Consider the following 19,895-nt stretch of genomic DNA (forward strand, 5'->3'; position numbering starts at 1 on the left):
ACCGCTGCACCACTCGGGTCTATAGTGACACCTCTAACACTGCGATGCAGTACCTTAGATCGCTGTGCCACTCGGGCATAACCTTTTTTTAACCAATTCTGATGGTTGTTAAAAGTGGAATTTTGACATTATTACCGTTATATCAACACACTCAACACGCCCAATACCCCAAACTATCAATCTCTTTGGCACCGTAGACATCTAGTGACCACTTGAGTCCATGTGACCAAACATTCCTGAGGCTGAGTCTCAAATAGTCGCCTGTCCCTTTTAATAGCCGGGCAATGGCACACATAGCAAATACATTTTGGGTCTAAATTAAAGGAGCTACAATTATAATTTAATTACATGTTTTAAATAAAATCTCCATAATATCTGCGTTAATAGTGTTTCACAATATACCTAAATAAAAAAAGAAACTCGATATTCTATTGTGTTATTGACTGTATGTTTGTTTATTCCATGTGTAACTCTGTGTTGTTGTTTTTGTCGCACTGCTTTACTTTATCTTGGCCAGGTCGCAGTTGTAAATGAGAACTTGTTCTCAACTGGCCGACCTGGTTAAATAAAGGAGAAATAAATAACACATAATAATACATAAAAATGTAGGAGCAGTATAGACCTAGTCTGTTCATTATATACAGTGGGGCAAAAAAGTATTTAGTCAGCCACCAATTGTGCAAGTTCTCCCACTTAAAAAGATGAGAGAGGCCTGTAATTTTCATCATAGGTACACTGTACACTTCAACTATGACAGACAAAATGAGAAAAAAAAATCCAGAAAATCACATTGTAGGATTTTTAATGAATTTATTTGCAAATTATGGTGGAAAATAAGTATTTGGTCACCTACAAACAAGCAAGATTTCTGGCTCTCACAGACCTGTAACTTCTTCTTTAAGAGGCTCCTCTGTCCTCCACTCGTTACCTGTATTAATGGCACCTGTTTGAACTTGTTCAGTGTAAAAGTGTAAATCAGTGTAAAAGACACCTGTCCACAACCAGTGTAAAAGACACCTGTCCACAACCTCAAACAGTCACACTCCAAACTCCACTATGGCCAAGACCAAAGAGCTGTCAAAGGACACCAGAAACAAAATTGTAGACCTGCACCAGGCTGGGAAGACTGAATCTGCAATAGGTAAGCAGCTTGGTTTGAAGAAATCAACTGTGGGAGCAATTATTAGGAAATGGAAGACATACAAGACCACTGATAATCTCCCTCGATCTGGGGCAAGATCTCACCCCGTGGGGTCAAAATGATCACAAGAACGGTGAGCAAAAATCCCAGACCCACACGGGGGGACCTAGTGAATGACCTGCAGAGAGCTGGGACCAAAGTAACAAAGCCTACCATCAGTAACACACTACGCCGCCAGGGACTCAAATCCTGCAGTGCCAGACGTGTCCCCCTGCTTAAGCCAGTACATGTCCAGGCCCGTCTGAAGTTTGCTAGAGAGCATTTGGATGATCCAGAAGAAGATTGGGAGAATGTCAGATGAAACCAAAATAGAACTTTTTGGTAAAAACTCAACTCGTCGTGTTTGGAGGACAAAGAATGCTGAGTTGCATCCAAAGAACACCATACCTACTGTGAAGCATGGGGGTGGAAACATCATGCTTTGGGGCTGTTTTTCTGCAAAGGGACCAGGACGACTGATCCGTGTAAAGGAAAGAATGAATGGGGCCATGTATCGTGAGATTTTGAGTGAAAACCTCCTTCCATCAGCAAGGGCATTGAAGATGAAACGTGGCTGGGTCTTTCAGCATGACAATGATCCCAAACACACCGCCCGGGCAACGAAGGAATGGTTTTATAAGAAGCATATCAAAGTCCTGGAGTGACCTAGTCACAAAGTCTGTGTTGCTCAGCAACAGCCCCAAAACATCACTGCTCTAGAGGAGATCTGCATGGAGGAATGGGCCAAAATACCAGCAACAGTGTGTGAAAACCTTGTGAAGACTTACAGAAAACGTTTGACCTCTGTCATTGCCAACAAAGGGTATATAACAAAGTATTGAGATAAACTTTTGTTATTGACCAAATACTTATTTTCCACCATAATTTGCAAATAAATTCATAAAAAATCCTACAATGTGATTTTCTGGATTTTTTTTTCTCATTTTGTCTGTCATAGTTGAAGTGTACCTATGATGAAAATTACAGGCCTCTCTCATCTTTTTAAGTGGGAGAACTTGCACAATTGGTGGCTGACTAAATACTTTTTTCCCCACTGTACATCTACATGATGTATTGTTACACCATGTAGGAGCGGTATAGACCTAGTCTGTTCATTATATACATCTACATGATGTATTGTTACACCACGTAGGAGCAGTACAGACCTAGTCTGTTCATTATATACATCTACATGATGTATTGTTACACCATGTAGGAGCAGTATAGACCTAGTCTGTTCATTATATACATCTACATGATGATGTATTGTTACACCATGTGGGAGCAGTATAGACCTAGTCTGTTCATTATATGCATCTACATGATGCATTGTTACACCATGTAGGAGCAGTATAGACCTAGTCTGTTCATTATATACATCTACATGATGATGTATTGTTACACCACGTAGGAGCAGTATAGACCTAGTCTGTTCATTATATACATCTACATGATGTATTGTTAAACCATGTAGCAGCAGTATAGACCTAGTCTGTTCATTATATACATCTACATGATGTAATGTTACACCATGTAGGAGCAGTATAGACCTAGTCTGTTCATTATATACATCTACATGATGTGTTGTTACACCACGTAGGAGCAGTATAGACCTAGTCTGTTCATTATATACATCTACATGATGTATTGTTACACCATGTAGCAGCAGTATAGACCTAGTCTGTTCATTATATACATCTACATGATGATGTATTGTTACACCATGTGGGAGCAGTATAGACCTAGTCTGTTCATTATATGCATCTACATGATGCATTGTTACACCATGTAGGAGCAGTATAGACCTAGTCTGTTCATTATATACATCTACATGATGTATTGTTACACCATGTAGCAGCAGTATGGAGGTACAGTGCGGGACAAAATTGTTGACACCCTTGATAAAGATGAGATAAACGACTCTATAAAATAAAGAATTCAAATACTGAGCTATATTGTATGTAAAAAATAAAGGGAAATTATATTATGTTATACTTATACAATTGATAAGAGTAAGAGATTTAGTTTAACATGTAATTCTCAAAAGGTAGGCGTCTGAATTATTGGCACCCATGTTTTCAATACTCCAGCACCTTCCCCTTGGGAGGATAATGACACTGAGGTGTTTTATAAGATTAGAGAACACATTGGGTGGGATCTTAGACCATTCCTCCAAACATAATCTCTCCAGGTCCTTGATTTATTTTGTCTGCGCTTATGGACTACCCTGTTCAATTCAAACCACAGGTTTTCAATGGAGTTCAAGTCTGAAGACTGAGATGGCCATAGAAAAATGTTGATTTTGTGCCCAATTAACAATTTCTTCATGGATGTTGATGTGTCTTGCTGGAAGATCCACTTATGGCCAAGTTTCAGCCTCCTAGCAGAGAGGTAACCAGGTTTTGGGCTAAAATATCCTGGTAGTGGGTCAAGTTTATTTATTTATTTTATACAGTATTTTTTGCTCATCTTTATCAAGGGTATCAATAACTAGATGCTTATTTTGATATCTAGTTATTTGACTGAATCAGAAATACAGATGTGGAGTAGATGTAGAGTTTGTTTTAAATTCTCATAAAAAAACGAACTAATCAAACAACACTTGTTGCTCTTTGTACGTGTTGATATAATATTCATATTTAATGGAGAGGAAAAACGTTTCCCTAAACTGCTTTATAATATTATAATTCAATTAAGAAAAAAAGGTTTCCCTCCTCAGCTGCGTTTACTCACTCCAGACAGCAGATGGCGATACTGCACCTGTACATAGCCCATCTATAATTTAGCCCAGACAACTACCTCTTCCCCTACTGTATTTATTTATTTTGCTCCTTTGCACCCCATTATTTATATCTCTACTTTGCACAGTCTTCCACTGCAAATCTACCATTCCAGTGTTTTACTTGCTATACTGTATTTACTTCGCCACCATGGCCTTTTTTGCTTTTACCTCCCTTATCTCACCTCATTTGCTCACATTGTATATAGACTTCTTTTTCTACTGTATTATTGACTATGTTTGTTTTACTCCATGTGTAACTCTGTGTTGTTGTATGTGTCGAACTGCTTTGCTTTATCTTGGCCAGGTCGCAATTGTAAATGAGAACTTGTTCTCAACTTGCCTACCTGGTTAAATAAAGGTGAAATAAAGAAAATATATTAAAAAAAGATGTGTCTTTCAGGCGATGTTTCTAGTGTGATGTATAATCTAGTGGACGGAACGCTTCTTCAACAACTGCAGCCACCTCGGTAGCTCGCTTGCCAACACAGTCGGAACATTCAAGTTCTTTAGACAATTTTGTGGTTTATTTGCAACTATGATTTAAACATACTTATGTGGAAACAACTATCTAACCTACCATTTCATTTAATATTTATGTTGTAAGTCAACTAGCGGGCTGGTTAAGTTAGCATTAGCCTAGCTAGCTATTATCCCCCACCATGAACTCACTAAGCTACTCTCCTCCTGCTAAAGAAGAGGCGGTCTGCTGCACGGAGAAAGAAGCTTTCGTGAAAGAGGAGGAGGAAGAGGAGGCTGTTACAATACAAAAACAAGTAGAGGGTGTGGCTGTTACCGTGAAAGAAGAAGAGAAAGACGTTACAGATAAAAACACCTTCAGGGTGAAAGAGGAGGAGGAAGATGCAGTTTTTGGAGTAGAAGATGAAGACGTTTTTGGAATGACGGATGAAGAGGGGGAGATTACTGTCACACTAGAGGAGGACGAAGAAGAGAAGACTGGAGATCTGATTAACACCTGTAAATACAGTGAGTACTATCTTATAAAACAGGGACATTGATCTGATTAACACCAGTAAATACAGTGAGTACTATCTTATAAAACAGGGACATTGATCTGATTAACACCAGTAAATACAGTGAGTACTATCTTATAAAACAGGGACATTGATCTGATTAATACCAGTAAATACAGTGAGTACTATCTTATAAAACAGGGACATTGATCTGATTAACACCAGTAAATACAGTGAGTACTATCTAATAAAACAGGGACATTGATCTGATTAACACCAGTAAATACAGTGAGTACTATCTTATAAAACAGGGACATTGATCTGATTAACACCAGTAAATACAGTGAGTACTATCTAATAAAACAGGGGCATTGATCTGGGCATTCTATACTTGAATATGTTTTTGTACTGTCGTAATTGTTCATGACGTCCTCCAGTGATTTTTTTACTTTTCCTGTTGAAAAGTGATATATAAATACAGTAAAGTATAAACACACTAAAGGGAAACAAATAAATGTTTTGAGCAAAATAGTGTTTTTTTAGACAACTGCAAACTTGAAGGAGTGAGTGATGTCATAGTAAGGCATTCAAGGAGTTGGCTTGATGGGAAGTCGTGACGTCATCCAATAGGGGACAGATCTTCATGTGAATATTCATTATTCTTTTTAAAATCCTTCCTGTTCTGTCAAGTTGGTTGTTGATCATTGCTAGAAAGCCATTTTCAAGTCTTACCATAGACTTTCAAGACGATTTAAGTCCAAACTGTAACTAGGCCACTCAGGAACATTTAATGTCATCTTGGTAAGCTCCTCCAGTGTAGATTTGGCCTTGTGGTTTAGGTTATTGTCCTGTTAGTACAGTTTTTTGTATTCAGATCTCTGAAATGCACTCTACCTACGTAACATTTAGTTTCCTTATGTTACGCTGGGAAAACAGTTTTCATGGGCACAGAAATCCTAAATAATTTCAGAGTGTGCTAAATCCAATGGTTCTAACCGAGAGTCACCTTAACTTTATTGACAACACCCAAATGGATACTGTCATTAACGCAATTCTTCAATAATTACACATAATACTTAATACTGTAGTTGTTTAGTTACAATCACATGTTCAACTATCATCAGCTGATCCAGGAAATCATTTTCTGAATGACAGTCACATGACAAACATCACGACATGCAACAACAACCAAAGTGCTTCTTCATTCATTACTCTGGTAAAGACAGTTTTGCCGTGCTCTTTGTGGGATCCAACATCCCTAACAAATTGATGTTTATAATGTGTTATTGTCTGCTTGATTTACAGTAGCGTCTCGTTAGTCTGTTTGGAAACAGAGATACTTTGCTCATAATGTGTAGAAAACTGTTCCTTGATGGATAGGCTATTGTACAACTCACAGAGCTATTTTCCTTTATTCAGGACATTTAGAATGACAACACATTACAGAGTAGCCTAGTGCGATTATTCACAAAATTATCTGGTGATCAGGTTATGAAATGTCACGATAAAGACATTTTAGTTTCCATGTTTCACCTTAAATATTAAATGATTTATATTCCTAGGTCTAGGTTGTTGTTTTTGGTCCGACAGTAGGTATATGTTGTTTTTAAGTGAAGTTATGGGTCCGACAGTAGGTCTATGTTGTTTTAAGTGAAGTTATGGGTCCGACAGTAGGTATATGTTGTTGTTAGGTGAATTTATGGGTCCTACAGTAGGTCTATGTTATTGTTAGGTGAAGTTATGGGTTGTACAGTCGGTCGATGTTATTGTTAGGTGAAGTTATGGGTCCTACAGTAGGTCTATGTTATTGTTAGGTGAAGTTATGGGTTGTACAGTAGGTCTATGTTATTGTTAGGTGAAGTTATGGGTCCGACAGTAGGTATATGTTATTGTTAGGTGAATTTATAGGCCAATTTGCGTACACTTAGTTTACAGACGTTCATTGACAGACTGGTAGCAAAGCTTGCCAAAGAGCATTTTACTGGTTGAAGTGTTTTTTTAAGTATAAAGCAGTTGACTTGCGACAACACAAACATTATACACTGCTCAAAAAAATAAAGGGAACACTAAAATAACACATCCTAGATCTGAATGAATGAAATATTCTTATTAAATACTTTTTCTTTACATAGTTGAATGTGCTGACAACAAAATCACACAAAAATTATCAATGGAAATCAAATTTATCAACCCATGGAGGTCTGGATTTGGAGTCACACTCAAAATTAAAGTGGAAAACCACACTACAGGCTGATCCAACTTTGATGTAATGTCCTTAAAACAAGTCAAAATGAGGCTCAGTAGTGTGTGTGGCCTCCACGTGCCTGTATGACCTCTCTACAACGCCTGGGCATGCTCCTGATGAGGTGGCGGATGGTCTCCTGAGGGATCTCCTCCCAGACCTGGACTAAAGCATCCGCCAACTCCTGGACAGTCTGTGGTGCAACGTGGCGTTGGTGGATGGAGCGAGACATGATGTCCCAGATGTGCTCAATTGGATTCAGGTCTGGGGAACGGGCGGGCCAGTCCATAGCATCAATGCCTTCCTCTTGCAGGAACTGCTGACACACTCCAGCCACATGAGGTCTAGCATTGTCTTGCATTAGGAGGAACCCAGGGCCAACCGCACCAGCATATGGTCTCACAAGGAGTCTGAGGATCTCATCTCGGTACCTAATGGCAGTCAGGCTACCTCTGGCGAGCACATGGAGGGCTGTGCGGCCCCCCAAAGAAATTCCACCCCACACCATGACTGACCCACCGCCAAACCGGTCATGCTGGAGGATGTTGCAGGCAGCAGAACGTTCTCCACGGCGTCTCCAGACTCTGTCACGTCTGTCACATGTGCTCAGTTCGAACCTGCTTTCATCTGTGAAGAGCACAGGGCGCCAGTGGCGAATTTGCCAATCTTGGTGTTCTCTGGCAAATGCCAAACGTCCTGCACGGTGTTGGGCTGTAAGCACAACCCCCACCTGTGGACGTCGGGCCCTCAAACCACCCTCATGGAGTCTGTTTCTGACCGTTTGAGCAGACACATGCACATTTGTGGCCTGCTGGAGGTCATTTTGCAGGGCTCTGGCAGTGCTCCTCCTGCTCCTCCTTGCACAAAGGCGGAGGTAGCGGTCCTGCTGCTGGGTTGTTGCCCTCCTACGGCCTCCTCCACATCTCCTGATGTACTGGCCTGTCTCCTGGTAGCGCCTCCATGCTCTGGACACTACGCTGACTGACACAGCAAACCTTCTTGCCACAGCTCGGATTGATGTGCCATCCTGGATGAGCTGCACTACCTGAGCCACTTGTGTGGGTTGTAGACTCCGTCTCATGCTACCACTAGAGTGAAAGCACCGCCAGCATTCAAAAGTGACCAAAACATCAGCCAGGAAGCATAGGAACTGAGAAGTGGTCTGTGGTCACCACCTGCAGAACCACTCCTTTATTGGGGGTGTCTTGCTAATTGCCTATAATTTCTACCTGTTGTCTATTCCATTTGCACAACAGCATGTGAAATTTATTGTCAATCAGTGTTGCTTCCTAAGTGGACAGTTTGATTTCACAGAAGTGTGATTGACTTGGAGTTACATTGTGTTGTTTAAGTGTTCCCTTTATTTTTTTGAGCAGTGTATTAGGCAGGGCATTCAAACGAGACTTACAATTTTAATCCAAAGTAGTGTGAAATGCACTCATAAGCAACCTGGAAATGGAGGCAAATTTTTCTTGCAGCCTGTAAGTTTTCCCCCACTGTAGGCAATTAATGAATAGTGACACAGAGCTTAATGTGAGTTTCCTTGAGTAACACTCCTGATCTTGCATTGATAGTGCGCTGTAATATTCAGAATACATCGTGAAAAACTACAATCTTCGCTCACCATTTTTGCTCCAGGCAGATATACTACATCCATAACTAGTGGTTTCCTCATTACCAGATATACTACATCCATAACTAGTGGTTTCCTCATTAGCATGGAGGAGTTTCTGCAACCAAATTGTGCGCGCATTGCCCTCGTGGCGCAATTTTAGCAAACACAGAAAGGGGCCTATATTGGAGACCAAAAGTCATCTGGCACAGTGCTTAGGATTTCAACAAGACAAAATATGACTATTCTTTCTCATTTTAACATTCATTACATACGTCAATTGTTGTACAACATCATGGCTACGCTGTTGGTATCACCTTTTACAGTGTGTTTCTGCTGTTGTGGGCTTTTAACCATCTGTCTGACTTTGTTGTTCACACAGGAGAGAGACTAGACTATTGTGGATCCTCTGGGGAGCAGGGTGCTCATTAGTCTTTCAGTTGTTAATCTTCTATTTTTTTTCCTCTTATGTTTGTTGTGTAGTAAATATTTCTGTTTATTTTCATTGTTTTTTATTTGTTTTTTCCATTGTGTTTCGTCCATGTTTGAAATGTGCTATATAAATAAAGCTTGATTTGATTTGGACATATTGTAAAACAAATTAACCCGATGACTGACAATCAACAGACTCTTGCTAAACCATATTACAAATATGTGCAAAAGCAACGCATATCTTGGTCCATCTTAGTATGAAAAACAGTATAAATTCAGTATATCTTCCACTATGTCAATATAGTGCATGGTATGTTAGTTTAGTATCACTTTTTAACCAACCCAGTGCATTTGATGAAAATGAAATTTTTTGAAATCAACAATACGTCAAATGATTCAACTACTGAAAACTGAAACAAACAATTGGATCAAACAGATCAATCCCACTGGACATTGGGTTTAATTCAGACCCTGCCAGTGTGTCAGGTGGACATTAGGTTTGATTCAGACCCTGCCAGCATGGCCAGATATGTAACTTATAACCACGGAACCAACACAGACCTTTCATGCATGACTAAAAAAACCTAAGTATTAGATTTACTGCCATGGTCTAGTATGTCACTGCCTCAGACACCATTCACAATGCTGGCTGAGGTACGAGTAAAACATGACATATTATTTCCTAACCATTCATAATGCTGGCTGAGGTACGAGTAAAACATGACAAATTATTTCCTAACCATTCACAATGCTGGCTGAGGTACGAGTAAATCATGACATATTATTTCCTAATTGTGAAAAAATCCCCACTCCTTTATCAACTAGTCTCCCACTGTTTAACCAGAATAACATGAATAACATGTCCTTCAAACTGTTAGAATGTTAGTCCATAATCAACTATTCTCTCACTGTTTAAACAGAATAACATGAGTTGTGTCCTTCAAACTGTTAGACTGTTAGTCCATAAAAGCATATCAGCTACTGAGATGTCATGTATTGTCATGTCATGTTCTCTATAATGAAACATCTCCAAGTGAAATAAAGTTGATAAGATATTCTTAATACACATTAAATCAAAAATGGTTGCTCAGAAATCATTAATTATCATGTTGCTCTCATGAAATGAACAAAATATCTGAATAATTGCAAGGAACATAGAATAATTGCAAGGATCATATTTGCATGTTGCACATGGACCGTAAGAAATCCTGAATGTATTGAAATGCTCGCAGGGAATGTGTTAATTCATAACCCATAATTTATACCTTTTGCTTGAAAGGGGCGGTTCAGGCAGGCTGGCACGCTCCCTGACCTTACTTCTTACTTGGCAGGAACTAATGGGGATCCATAATAAACCCCAGGAAGAGTAGCTGCTGCCTTGGTAGGAACTAATGGGGATCCATAATAAACCCCAGGAAGAGTAGCTGCTGCCTTGGCAGGAACTAATGGGGATCCTTAATAAACCCCAGGAAGAGTAGCTGCTGCCTTGGCAGGAACACAGTCATGTGATATGTGGTATAGAAAAGTCCAATCTTAGGAGAGTACATGGGAGGCACTATACTGTGTGTCTGCAGGTGTCTATCTGGTCAAAACCACTGATACAGGTGCCCCTCCACCCTCTGGTGGGATGGATCATATCTACAGAGAAACCTAGATTAAAATACTTAATTTTGTGTGTGTTGGGTAAAAGTTGTGAAATTGTTAGATATTACTTGTTAGACATTACTGCACCGTCGGAGTTAGAAAAACAAGCATTTCACTAAACCCGCAATAACATCTGCTAAACATGTGTATGTGACCAATAAAATGTGATTTTGATTTGAAATAAACGTCCTATTTATCAAAGTTGCTTTTGGCTAGGGTCAAGATGACTCCAAAGGATTTGAATTTGTTAAAAGTCCATATTGATACAGAAACATTAAACCATGATTTAGATTTATTAAGAACAAGTTGATTGACAAAGTTATGAAAAATTGGAAGAATTTCATAAACCACATTTTGGCTATGATAAAAGATATGCCTCTGGGGTCAAATGAACCATGTCAGAAGTATGGTTCACTGCAAATATGTAGTGGGTGTAAAGTTTGTTTTAAATTCTCACTCATTAAACACGAATCAATCAACACATGCTTTCTCTTTGAACGACTTAATATAATATTAACCTTTTATGAAATAAATGAAAAATACAATTTTGGTTCTTCAACTGCGTTACCCACTCCAGTCAGCAGATGGCGATGTGCGGATTTTAGGTTCTGGAGATGCTGCCAGTGTGACGTATAATCTAGTGGACGGGACGCTCCTTCAACAACAACAGCTAGTCAGACACCTCGGTAGCTTTCTAGAAAACATAGTTACAACATTCACGCTCTTTACACTGTTTTGGTGTATATTAGTCGCTGTGTAATCAACACAATTATATCGTATCTACTTTTCATTTCATATTTAAGTTGTTGTTAGTCAGCTAACTTAGTTGGCTTGATAAATAAGCCTAGCACTACGCTAATGCTAGCTAACGTTAGCTATTATCCCCGACCATGAGCTCACTAAACTTCTCCCCTCCTGCTAAAGAAGAGGATGTCTGCTGGACGGAGAAAGAAGCTCTGGGGTTGAACATTGTCGTGAAAGAGGAGAAGGAAGAGGAGGATGTCACAGTAAAACAAGAAGTAGAGGGTGAGGTTGTTACAGTGAAAGAAGAAGAGAAAGACGTTTCAGTGAAAGAAGAGGAAGACGCGTTCAGAGTGAAAGAGGAGGAGGATGTTACAGTAAAAGAAGAGGAGGAAGAGAAAGAGGAGGGTGCAGTTTTGAAGTGAAAGAGGAAGGAGAGGAGGAGGAGACAGAAGGTCAGATTAACACCAGTAAATACTAATATTTAGTAACGTGGGCACAAACTCTGCAGTTGTTTTACTGGTGTACACAAACGTGGTTTTAAAGCAGCAATGTGTTTTGTTTTGCATACATTTTAAAGTGAAAAATCAGAGTCTGGTGTAATTCCGTTACTGTGGAATTGCCCAGCTCCTAACTATACTGAACAATAATATAAACACAACATGCAACAATTTCAAATATTTTACTCAGTTACAGTTCATAGAAGTCAATTTAAATAAATTCATTAGGCCCTAATCTATGGATTTCACAACTGGGCAGGTGGGCTGCCATAGGCCCACCCACTGGGGAGCCGAGCCCACCCACTGGGGAGCTGAGCCAGGCCCAGCCACTGGGGCGCAAGGCCCAGCCAATCGGAATGAGGTTTAAAAGGGCTTTATTACAGACAGAAATACTCCTTAGCCCCCCCTCAGACGATCCCGCATGAAACATGGACCAACACTTTCCATGTTGCGTTTATATTTTTGTTCAGTATAGGAACAGTATAGGAACACATGTCAGCGTAGAGCCCTGAACTATAATAAGTCAGCAGTTTATCTGGCAGGACAGTGTGGTGTGTAGTGATGTGTTATGGAGGCACTTTGTTGATTCTTGATGTTCACTTCTACAACTGTTCATCATTACTATTGTATCTAAATGAATTATTTTAACACATTGGTTAAAAGACTCTTGTCACAAAATGTAATTACATGGAGCAATATACCACATTACTTCATACTTACATTTCTTGTTTTACAAACATTGCCAAGCATGCTCATTTGTTTTCTTGTTGTTGTGATTTTTGGTGTAGTCATTCATGGCAAAAAAAATATTTGGGCTGGTAAAGATCAGTGGCGTGTATTTTCTTTCATTTGCCTGCTACAGTGGCTGGTATATTCTTTCATCTGCCTACCACACTGGCTGGTGGACCAAAATCAAACTAAAACAAGACTTGGAAGACATTTGTCAAAGTTTGTAAAAACATTTAAACATTCACTACATTGACTGTCTGACTTTGACGTTCGTACAGGAGAGAGATGTGACCATCGTGGATCCTCTGCGGAGCCTCAACAACATCATGAAGCTGATGAGGCAGAGAAGAGTCTCTCCACATCAGGACACCTCAAGAAACACCATCAGAGATCCACAGGAAAGAAACCTCACTGCTGCTCTGACTGTGGGAAACGTTTCAAATCTTCATCAGAATTGAAAAAACACCAGCGATTACACACAGGAGAGAAGCCTTATAGCTGTAATCAATGTGGGAAGAGTTTTACTCAGTCAAGCCACCTTGTATCACACAAGAGAACACACACAGGAGAGAAGCCTTATAGCTGTGATCAGTGTGGCAAGAGTTTTACTCAGTCAAGTAGCCTGGTATCACACCAGAGAACACACACAGGAGAGCAGCCATATAGCTGTGATCAGTGTGGCAAGGGGTTTTACTCTGTCAACCAACCTGGTATCGCACCAGAGAACACACACAGGACATCAGCCATATAGCTGTGATGTATGTGCGGATAGTTTTACTACATCAAGCCAGCTGGTAGTACACCAGCGAGTACACACAGGAGAGAAACCATATAGCTGTAATCAGTGTGGGAAGAGTTTTACTCAGTCAAACAGCCTGAAATCACACCAGAGAACACACACAGGAGAGAAGCCTTATAGCTGTGATCAATGTGACAAGAGATACTCTCATTCAAGTGGTCTGATTAAACATCAGAAAATGCATGCAGGAGATCCACGGAGTGTGGAATGATCTCCAACACCAGACCTGGGTAGTAGAACATGTTGGAGATTCTCAGTACCTATACTGTTCTCTTTGAAGTAGAAAGAATAATCAATATAAGTTTAAATATTAGACATGTGTAAGCAGAATGAAGGTTGAAGCCCATGTGAGTGTAGAAAGCTGGATCAACTTAGAATTGACCATTGGACATGTAAAAAACAGAACATAAACATAATCTGTGTAGATGAGGCAAGGTAAACCAACAAGACGTGTCTGGTCTGGTCTGGGCCATGTCTGATCTTGTGAAGGCTACTGGACACACACATGGGTTAATCATACATAGACAACATCGGCCTGAACTTGTGAAGACCTTTGGACAGGAACATTAGCTAATCAGTGATAGGCAACAGTAGGAGTATGCATGTCACGCCACCAATAGAATCTATGCCCCAATGTCTGAGCCAATAAGAGAATGGAAACTAAGTAAGACAACAAGATTCATAAAGTGGAGTGACGTTATGTAAGGGTAAGACTGTATAAAAACCAAGCACTAAGAATGAAGAGTCATTTGTTCCATGGAATTGCTCGGCTTCTGTTGCTTTTGTAATAAAGTCTAATTGAATTTACAAGCTCCGGTATCTGAGAAGTATTTGATTCAACATTTTCCACAACAAACACAGAGTGTGGCATGACCTCTAACACCAGACCTGGGAAGCAGAACACAGTGTGTGGAATGATCTTCAACACCAGACCTGGGTAGTAAAACACAGTGTGTGGAATGATCTCCAACACCAGACCTGGGTAGTAGAACACAGAGTGTGGAATGACCTCCAACACCAGACCTGGATTGTAGAACAGTGTAGAATGATCTCCAACACCAGACCTGGGTAATAGAACACAGAGTGTGGAATGACCAACACCAGACCTACAGTTGAAGACGGAAGTTTACATACACTTAGGTTGGAGTCATTAAAACTCGTTTTTTTCAACCACTCCATTAATTTCTTTTAAGAAACTATAGTTTTGGCAAGTCGGTTAGGACATTAACTTTATGCATGATACAGGTAATTCTTCCAACAATTGTTTACAGATTATTTCACATATAATTAAATGTATCACAATTCCACTGTGTCAGAAGTTTACATACACTAAGTTGACTGTGCCTTTAAACAGCTTGGAAAATTCCAGAAGATTATGTCATGTCTTTAGAAGCTTCTGATAGGCTAATTGACATCATTTGAGTCAATTGCAGGTGTACCTGTGGATGTATGTCAAGGCCTACCTTCAAACTCAGTGCCTCCTTGCTTGACATCATGGGGAAATCAAAGAAATCAGCCAAGACCTCAGAAAAAAGATTGTAGACCTCCACAAGTCTGGTTCATCCTTGGGAGCAATTTCCAAAAGCCTGAATGTACCACGTCCATCTGTACAAAGAATAGTATGCAAGTATAAACACCACGGGACCAAGCAGCCGTCATACATTTCAGGAAGGAGACGCGTTCTGTCTCCTAGAGATGAACGTACTTTGGTGCGAAAAGTGCAAATCAATCCCAGAACAACAGCAAAGGACCTTGAGAAGATGAAAGGCTGCTCAGCAAAGAAGAAGCCACTGCTCCAAAACCTCCATGAAAAAGCCAGACTACGGTTTGCAACTGCACATGTGGACAAAGATCATACTTTTTGGAGAAATGTCCTCTGGTCTGATGAAACAAAAATAGAACTGTTTGGGGGTGCTGTGCTGCAGGAGGGCTGGTGCACTTCACATAATAGATGGCATCATGAGGACGGAAAATTATGTGGATATATTGAAGCAACATCTCAAGACATCAGTCAGGAAGTTAAAGCTTGGTCGCAAATGGGTCTTCCAAAAGGACAGTGACCCCAAGCATACTTCCAAAGTTGTGGCAAAATGGTTTAAGGACAACAAAGTCAAGGTATTGGAGTGGCCATCACAAAGCCCTGACCTCAATCCTATAGAAAATTTGTGGGCAGAACTGACAAAGCGTGTGGGAGCAAGGAGGCCTACAAACCTGACTTAGTTACACCAGCTCTGTCAGGAGGAATGGGCCATAATTCACCCAACTTATTATGGGAAGCTGGTCGAAGGCTACCCGAAACGTTTGACCCAAGTGAAACAATTTAAAGGCAATGCTACCAAATACTAATTGAGTGTATTTAAACTTCTGACCCACTGGGAATGTGATGAAAAATAAAAGCTGAAATAAATCATTCTCTCTACTATTATTCTGACATTTCACATTCTTAAAATAAAGTGGTGATCCTAACTGACATAAGACAGGGAATTTTACTAGGATTAAATGTCAGGAATTGTGAAAAACTGAGTTTAAATGTATTTGGCTAAGGTGTATGTAAACTTCCGACTTCAACTGTACATCAAATCACATTTTATTTGTCACATACACATGTTTAGCAGATGTTATTGTGGGTGTAGCGAAATGCTTGTGTTTCTAGCTCCAACAGTCCAGTAATATCTAACAAGTAATATCTAACAATACACACAATATAAAGGAATGGAATTAAGATTATATAAATATTTGGACGAGTGATGTCAGAGCAGCATAGACTAAGATACAGTAGATAGTATAGTATACAGTATATACATATGAGATGAGTAATACATAGACTAAGATACAGTAGAATAGTATAGAATACAGTATATACATATGAGATGAGTAATACATAGACTAAGATACAGTAGAATAGAATACAGAATATACATATGAGTTGAGTAATACATAGACAGATACAGTAGAATAGGATAGAATACAGTATATACATATGAGATGAGTAATACATAGACTAAGATAACGTAGAATAGGATAGAATACAGTATATACATATGGGATGAGTAATACATAGACTAAGATACAGTAGAATAGGATAGAATGCAGTATATACATATGAGATGAGTAATACATAGACTAAGGTACAGTATAATAGTATAGAATACACTATATACATATGAGATGAGTAATACATAGATTAAGATACAATAGAATAGAATACAGTATATACATATGAGATGAGTAATGCCAGATATGTAAACATGCAGGAGATCCATGAAGGAAAGATAGTGATGGTGCTCAGTGACGTTGTTGCAAATGTTGGGGAATAACCAATCACGATGAGGGATCATCAACTGTGAACGCTTTAGCAAGCTGGAGACAACCATGGAGAATGTGAATGCAGGATACATCAAGCGTTCCAATGGTAAAACGTTTGATTTAGTTACATCAAGTGTTCCAATGATAAAACGTTTGAGTTAATTTTGTCCTGACACGGCACCAATATGTCGGAGGAAATACCGTTCGTTCACCTGACGACCGAGGTCAGCCTGCAGGCGCCACAAGGAGTCGCTAGAGCGCGATGAGCCAAGTAAAGCCCCCCCCGGCCAAACCCTCCCCTAATCCCGACGACGCTTGGCCAATTGTGTGCCGCCCTATGGGACTCCCGATAACAGCAGGTTGTGGTACAGTCCGGGATCGTAGTTACGCCTCTAGCACTGTGATGCAGTACCTTAGACCGCTGCACCACTCGGGTCTATAGTGACACCTCTAACACTGCGATGCAGTACCTTAGATCGCTGTGCCACTCGGGCATAACCTTTTTTTAACCAATTCTGATGGTTGTTAAAAGTGGAATTTTGACATTATTACCGTTATATCAACACACTCAACACGCCCAATACCCCAAACTATCAATCTCTTTGGCACCGTAGACATCTAGTGACCACTTGAGTCCATGTGACCAAACATTCCTGAGGCTGAGTCTCAAATAGTCGCCTGTCCCTTTTAATAGCCGGGCAATGGCACACATAGCAAATACATTTTGGGTCTAAATTAAAGGAGCTACAATTATAATTTAATTACATGTTTTAAATAAAATCTCCATAATATCTGCGTTAATAGTGTTTCACAATATACCTAAATAAAAAAAGAAACTCGATATTCTATTGTGTTATTGACTGTATGTTTGTTTATTCCATGTGTAACTCTGTGTTGTTGTTTTTGTCGCACTGCTTTACTTTATCTTGGCCAGGTCGCAGTTGTAAATGAGAACTTGTTCTCAACTGGCCGACCTGGTTAAATAAAGGAGAAATAAATAACACATAATAATACATAAAAATGTAGGAGCAGTATAGACCTAGTCTGTTCATTATATACAGTGGGGCAAAAAAGTATTTAGTCAGCCACCAATTGTGCAAGTTCTCCCACTTAAAAAGATGAGAGAGGCCTGTAATTTTCATCATAGGTACACTGTACACTTCAACTATGACAGACAAAATGAGAAAAAAAAATCCAGAAAATCACATTGTAGGATTTTAATGAATTTATTTGCAAATTATGGTGGAAAATAAGTATTTGGTCACCTACAAACAAGCAAGATTTCTGGCTCTCACAGACCTGTAACTTCTTCTTTAAGAGGCTCCTCTGTCCTCCACTCGTTACCTGTATTAATGGCACCTGTTTGAACTTGTTCAGTGTAAAAGTGTAAATCAGTGTAAAAGACACCTGTCCACAACCAGTGTAAAAGACACCTGTCCACAACCTCAAACAGTCACACTCCAAACTCCACTATGGCCAAGACCAAAGAGCTGTCAAAGGACACCAGAAACAAAATTGTAGACCTGCACCAGGCTGGGAAGACTGAATCTGCAATAGGTAAGCAGCTTGGTTTGAAGAAATCAACTGTGGGAGCAATTATTAGGAAATGGAAGACATACAAGACCACTGATAATCTCCCTCGATCTGGGGCAAAGATCTCACCCCGTGGGGTCAAAATGATCACAAGAACGGTGAGCAAAAATCCCAGACCCACACGGGGGGACCTAGTGAATGACCTGCAGAGAGCTGGGACCAAAGTAACAAAGCCTACCATCAGTAACACACTACGCCGCCAGGGACTCAAATCCTGCAGTGCCAGACGTGTCCCCCTGCTTAAGCCAGTACATGTCCAGGCCCGTCTGAAGTTTGCTAGAGAGCATTTGGATGATCCAGAAGAAGATTGGGAGAATGTCAGATGAAACCAAAATAGAACTTTTTGGTAAAAACTCAACTCGTCGTGTTTGGAGGACAAAGAATGCTGAGTTGCATCCAAAGAACACCATACCTACTGTGAAGCATGGGGGTGGAAACATCATGCTTTGGGGCTGTTTTTCTGCAAAGGGACCAGGACGACTGATCCGTGTAAAGGAAAGAATGAATGGGGCCATGTATCGTGAGATTTTGAGTGAAAACCTCCTTCCATCAGCAAGGGCATTGAAGATGAAACGTGGCTGGGTCTTTCAGCATGACAATGATCCCAAACACACCGCCCGGGCAACGAAGGAATGGTTTTATAAGAAGCATATCAAAGTCCTGGAGTGACCTAGTCACAAAGTCTGTGTTGCTCAGCAACAGCCCCAAAACATCACTGCTCTAGAGGAGATCTGCATGGAGGAATGGGCCAAAATACCAGCAACAGTGTGTGAAAACCTTGTGAAGACTTACAGAAAACGTTTGACCTCTGTCATTGCCAACAAAGGGTATATAACAAAGTATTGAGATAAACTTTTGTTATTGACCAAATACTTATTTTCCACCATAATTTGCAAATAAATTCATAAAAAATCCTACAATGTGATTTTCTGGATTTTTTTTTCTCATTTTGTCTGTCATAGTTGAAGTGTACCTATGATGAAAATTACAGGCCTCTCTCATCTTTTTAAGTGGGAGAACTTGCACAATTGGTGGCTGACTAAATACTTTTTTCCCCACTGTACATCTACATGATGTATTGTTACACCATGTAGGAGCGGTATAGACCTAGTCTGTTCATTATATACATCTACATGATGTATTGTTACACCACGTAGGAGCAGTACAGACCTAGTCTGTTCATTATATACATCTACATGATGTATTGTTACACCATGTAGGAGCAGTATAGACCTAGTCTGTTCATTATATACATCTACATGATGATGTATTGTTACACCATGTGGGAGCAGTATAGACCTAGTCTGTTCATTATATGCATCTACATGATGCATTGTTACACCATGTAGGAGCAGTATAGACCT

General features: G+C 39.9%; 1 protein-coding gene across 1 annotated transcript in view; it reads left to right on the forward strand.

Annotated features, from left to right (window-relative positions):
- The window catches only part of LOC120020570 (zinc finger protein 239-like), a 32,171-nt gene that overhangs the window by 351 nt on the left and 11,925 nt on the right, over positions 1–19,895 (forward strand). The gene's annotated exons all lie outside the window — the stretch shown is intronic.

The sequence above is a fragment of the Salvelinus namaycush genome, chromosome 25 (assembly GCF_016432855.1).
Source record: "Salvelinus namaycush isolate Seneca chromosome 25, SaNama_1.0, whole genome shotgun sequence".
In the NCBI taxonomy this organism is placed as follows: Eukaryota; Metazoa; Chordata; class Actinopteri; order Salmoniformes; family Salmonidae; genus Salvelinus; species Salvelinus namaycush.